This window comes from Cuculus canorus, chromosome 1 (assembly GCF_017976375.1).
Source record: "Cuculus canorus isolate bCucCan1 chromosome 1, bCucCan1.pri, whole genome shotgun sequence".
Lineage (NCBI taxonomy): Eukaryota > Metazoa > Chordata > Aves > Cuculiformes > Cuculidae > Cuculus > Cuculus canorus.
Window position 1 is genome coordinate 63033176 of NC_071401.1, and position 6145 is coordinate 63039320.

Sequence of the window (6145 nt, forward strand, 5' to 3'; positions counted from 1 at the left end):
ATTAATACATTTTCCTGCCCTTTTCTGATGTGCGGGGGTCAGCCTCCCTTTCAGGGACCAGTCAGAAGGAAAGTCTGTGATAAAAGGAGTTTCCAAACTCTCTAAATACTACATCGAGGTTAGGCAGTAAGAAATCTGGTCAAATGTAAACGACCTCTCCCATTTCTAATTATGCACTATGGTAATATTTTGTCAACAGCTTTATTACTCTGTTTATCTATCAGAAGAATGTTTTGCTAATTCACTGCACCCCTGGATAGACACTGAGCAAAATACCAACTTCAATCCTGTGCCTCTTATTCCCTGGCAAAGACTGACTTTTTCCTAAGGTCGAGCTCAGGTGCAGCCCAGATTTGGACTCTGGAAAGAAACTATTTTGAAAGATGCCTTTAAATGGCATCCTACAAGTCTAAGAAAGCTCACGTATGAAGAAATCTCATGTAATAAGACCCAAGCCTTATTAATAACATCCATTCAAACTTGATACTTGTCCAATTATACACTTCATTCTGCTATTGCTCTTTTTATTGTGCTTCTGCCATGCAGAGCAAGAAGGACTTCTGCAGTCTTGCAGCTTTTAAGTGTATTTTGCCCACAAACACATCTCTCTGTACGCTCAGCATCTTCCTTCAAGGGGTCTGCTGAGACTGACTGAGATCGTGGGTCCAAGTCACCATCCATGCTGTCCTAAAAACTTGCAAATTACTACTACTTTACAGACAGAAGTACAAATGTAAGCATAAACTTAGGTAGATAAACGGAAAGCTTTGATTGGCTTGACTGCAATTTTGATAAAGGATACGCGGGGAAATGTCTTTGTTTTCTTTTGATCTTTTCCAGAAAGCAATACTAATTACTATTCGGATGGAAAAGGCCAGTAGCGTGAGGGATGCATCCTCCTATCACCCAGAGCAATAAGCAGTTAATTATGGACTGAGTTATCGATGTGTAGAAATATCACTGTACTTCACAAGAAACCTTAATGCACTTTCAGAACACACATGAGCATCACCATCCTTATTCTACATTATAAAAAATAAGATGCCAAAGCGGTGAAAGTAGCCTCTGTTAGTACACTTTTTATAAAAGACTAGGACTTGGGGAACAGAAGCGTGCCTTCATTGCTAGGAATTAAAAACGAAAAAGGGCAGTTATGCCTTAGGATAGCAGGGGCACTATGCAGGAACCAGAGGAGATGCAGGGCCAAGGGTTCTACAGTGGGGCCATGGCCAGCCTGCTCTATAGATACCTTGCGATGAGCAGAGAGGATGTCATCCCCTCTGTCCTGCATGGCTATGGGACCAGGCATCACCTCCCACAACTGGGGCATTTCAGTGACATACAGGTAATCTTAGAGTCACCTCTGCACTGTCAGATTTACCTCAGGTTCTGCGTGTCTGAAAGCGACTACTCAAAATGGAAAGCCAAGGCCAACACAGCTTACAGAAAATACACCAAGCAGAGGCATTCGTGTTGATGGATCCAATACAGGTTCATGCACCCTTCTGTGGCCCTCAGACCTTGTCTGTTCCCACAGAGCATTACAATTTGGAAGGGAATTTGAACTTGCAAAGCAAGGACAGAAGGAATCACCTGCTGAGGCACAGTGGAGAGCTAGCAAGGGCTTCATCAGATGGAAGGTTCCTTCCTGAAAATGGGCAAAGCTATTCTTAGTTTTCCATTTATCTTTTCCTTCTGAACGTGGCTGGCAGTTGCACTGCCCTTTTGCCTCCTGAAGACTTTACCCTGTTGCACGCACACTTGGCTGCTCGTGAGATAGCCCAAATTAGGAACAAAATCTTTGGTTTCAGAAATAAGGCTGTAATGAAAACAGCCTTAAAAAGAAAATTTCACAGAAGTTCTATCTTTCAAGTCTACAGAACGGAACACGCAACAAAGAGTTTAGCTTTTATTTAATTTTTTAATTGCACATCATCTCCTTTTCATGTGGTACTTTGAGCCACTATGAGCTTTCTGGGCAGAGGTAGGTCAAGCACAATGATAACTAACTCTACTCCCCCCAAAAGAGAGAATTATTTGTAAAATATCACACTTGCAATCTTAAACACAACCAAAATACAATAACTCCATTAAGATGGATAAGTATTCACTTACCATGCCTACTCACAATAGGAAAAAAAACAAGTAGAGCTGGCAAAAAATGTTTGGTAAATATTAACACATATAAAAATGGAGCTTTGGTGTCCTCTCATCAGTGTACATACAACTGCTTTCAGATGGGGAGAAACCAGAAAAAAGGGAATGGAAAGGCAGGACAGAGAAAAGACTTTGTCATGTTGGCAGCAACATGCTGTTTCAGATCAATTGCATTTGAAACCCTATGTGAGAACATGAAAGCACACCTTCAGCATCCTTTCAGAAGCCCCACCTGCTTCCTCCATCTGAAGGGATGTGAAGCACTGACCTTCACCACCCAGAAAAGGACTCTTGGGCTTCACGGGCAGTGTTGTCTTTTATGAATATGAGAACCGGCAAATGGAGCATGGGCTGAGATTGCTCTGTCATGACAAGCCTGTCAGCATTTTAAGGTTAAAGTGTAAGACTACACCCCAAGTACTTCACCATTCAAAGACACTCAGCAGAGAAACGCTCTTGATTCCAAATTCACTCATCCAAAGGATGCAGAGCCATGTCCTGGAAAAGTAGGATTGATGTCACATGTGCACTAGACTCCAGAGCTCCATCTTTACAAATGCTGAAATGAAGGGTTTCACTTTGGCAACAGGATCATTCCTGTAGGAACAATACTAATTACAGAACACATTCATTGAGGTCCAGGAGAAAAATCAACTGGTTTTACTCAGATCTTTAATAGTAGGGATGAATAATTTTCATTTACACCACTGTCTTAAAGGAGAAATATTCCTGTGACACAATAGCATGGACTTCTTTCTTCTTTATCCCCTTGACAGAAAGCCTTTGTCATGACATGAAGCCTAAAGGAGTTTGCCTAACAACAAATAGAGTGTTTCACTGTGTTTAAAAGAGGCATGGGAAATACATCAGAATTTGTCAAGTATATGCACCAACAGGAGGAAGTATCCTCGTAATTCTACTCAATCAAAATTTGAATGTCCTTAAGCTTCCACAGGCCTTTCTCTTCAAGAGGTGAAGATCGTACCCACTTGTCTGAAATACAGAATTGCCTGTATGTGGTTGTAGAGGTAGGTGCATATGCTGATCCCTCTGTCAACAGTTTATAACTCTTGGTTTATAACCAAAAAAGCCCATTTTAGAGATGAGTCATCCTCATCTCATTCTTCCCAGCACGCTGTGTATAATACAAAGGTCAGAAAACATGTTTCGTTGAATATTTCTTTGAAATTTCTCATGGTTGCAAAATTTTACACTTTTCCCTCTCAGAAGGTTTGTGCCTTTCGGTGTGCCAGGTGCTCGTTGGCATCAGCTGAGGGAAGGTGCTGGTGCTGACACTTGGAATGTAAAGAGCTTGCCACAGTTCAAGTATCAGCATGAGCAGTTTCACCGCTCCAAGAGAAGGAAGACGGAACCAGTGGCTGGTGAAATAATCTTCTTACAGGACAGGGACAAATAGTTCCACAGCTGTTCCTACTCATGCACGAGGGTACCCAGGTGCTCTTGTGTTTGCTAGGGATGGGAACCACTTCAACCACCAGCCGGGCTGAGTGTAGTATCACAGAGGGCTGCCAGCTGGGTGAGTACAGAGCAGACCTATTTACTTCAGTTTAACCTTTCAGAAGAGAATTAAGGACAGTTGAATACATACTTCTGAAGGTCTTTTCTAAGACTTCTGAGCATGGTGCTTCTACAGAGCTCAGAGCCTAGGACTGAGCCAAGTCTCTCCTCGCAATTACACCTCTCATTGCCAGTACAAACTAATGACGCAAATTGCAGGGAGTTTGGCTACTAACAAGTATATGCGGTGGATGCAGCACTGCAACTAAATACAAGAAGCTTCTTAAAAACCTAAAGGTGGCACAGATGAATAAAATAAACATTTATTATAACTGCTAAAAATTCATGAGTTACAACCTCATTCTCTTCTTACTGATGGAATAATACTGCAAGAATCTAATAAAGTGACCAGAAAACAACAAATCCACCAGATTTTACAAGGCTTCCAAAGAAGAAAACTGATGAAAACCATACAGACATCTCACATGACCAACTTCAAGCCTTTATGTTGACAGTACACTTATTCCTTTTTCCATTGCCACAAAAGTTACACACATACAGCTTACTCAGCAGCAAATCTCTCAGGTGCGTCGAGTGAGCAGGTGCCTGCAGGTTTGCTCTCCTTGGCATGACAAAGATAATAAATTAGATTTAAATTTAGAACTGGCAAGTACAAATCCTATGGCTCAGTTTCAAATACTCAAGGATGTAAAACCAAACAACTTGGCACCAAGTTTAAAAATACATACAGCATATCTAGGAACTGATACTGTATGCACTGAATAACTTGAAGACATCTGTACCATTTATGATTATAAATTGATCTGCCTCAGTGTTACCACTGTACCAGCTTACCTAAAAAAGCGAGTCAGAGAGCCCAGTAAAGTGGAACAGTGGACAGTAGCAGATTAATAAAATATATAAGGACGCCATCATTTTAAAGCAGTTTATTTGCATTTATTTTTATGATCATGTGTGTGTGAAGGTGCTACTCCATGCTATTGCTTATGGGAATTTAAAATGCATACGTGGCTTCAAATGTTTAGAAGACCAGGAAGAACAAAGAAAACGCACACTACCCCTACGAAGCTGGCTGATAAGGGGCAACTGCTATCATGAGAGTGTTTTGCCCAGTCTTCCTCCATTGGAAGGTTTCTTCCATGAAGGATCCTCACAGGAATGTCTTAAGAGTAAGTGAATAAGTGTGTGTGTATATATATATATATATAGGAACTGAACACTGTGCCAAGCACCTTCCTTCTTCCTCAAATCAAGAAGGCAAAAAACCTCAACCAACATGCATTTTTTATGTCATATTTATTTTAAAGGGTAAGAGGTTCATCAGGTTGATTTGAAGGAATTCTCAGCATGAACAAATGTTTCACAAACTCTGGCACTCTGAAACTATTCTGTTACATCATATACCAATGGATTAAACTACTTGTGATCAATAGTATTATATCAATGTATTTTAAGTGGCAATTGTGTGAATAACAAGCATTCCATTACTTTTGGCTCGATAAACACATTTGACATTATGAGATGTTACACATTCTGCAAAGCCTATAGGACAGATACAGAAACGGCTTGTTTTGGGGAGGAAGAGTAAGTAAATCAAATAAAAAGAGCACAATACTGTTTTTAAATCTCTGTTGTCTTATGTAGAATACCTGGATTTATGTACGCAAACGCCCTTCTAAAAAGATGTAGCCAGAAAATAATAATTTGGCTTAAAATTACTCCCTAATGCTACCCAACAGAGGCAACTGCAGACGGAGACACTGACCTCTACTGGCTGCCATGCAAGAGCTAACACTTACAAACGCTGATTGTGGGGGAAAAAGACTAATAATATACCACAAATCACTCGTGGGGCATTTGTAACTTGCCGGCTATATACCTATTAACAGAAAAATTGCTGTCTTTTTCAAATCTGTCCTAAGCCTGCTTTTTAAACATCATGCACAACTGAAATTCTCTCAAGCAGTAGAATGAAGGTAATCTTTCTGTACACAGCTCATACATTTGTTCTTGTAGGCTGCTCTGACATAAATAAAAGCTGACCGCTTATACAAAACTCTAAATATTAGAGTTTAAGAGAATATTCTAAGCTTTTATACTCTCAAAACTACAAAATAGAATAGTATGCTGTCATGCAATACTTCTATGATTTGATGTGATCCAGATATAAATAATGTAACTTAATGCGCTATTTTCTCCAAAATGGTGGCATCTATTCAGCTCTGATTACAGAAAATATATTAATATATTAATCATAGCTGTACATACTCTTTAGTAACTCTTTGTTTTAACAAACTTTTACAGTGGCTATGACAAACTCATTTTGATGAGGTAGCATTTAAGAGCCCTATGTGAAGATGCATTGAATAGTTTCTAGTAAAACTTCTTCGTGCTTAGGCACTGGAAGACACAGTTGAGAAAGAGGAGACTGACCTCTGTACACTTTATA

General features: G+C 40.0%; 1 protein-coding gene across 3 annotated transcripts in view; it reads right to left on the minus strand.

Moving 5' to 3' along the window:
- Nucleotides 1–2176: 2176 nt before the first annotated feature.
- Nucleotides 2177–6145, minus strand: part of DCUN1D2 (defective in cullin neddylation 1 domain containing 2) — a 32707-nt gene continuing 28738 nt past the window's right edge. For all 3 annotated transcript variants that reach the window (XM_054077744.1, XM_054077751.1, XM_054077760.1), the window contains exon 7: nucleotides 2177–6145. This exon is cut by the window's right edge and continues 1285 nt beyond it. The gene's annotated coding sequence lies outside the window, so the exon portion shown is untranslated.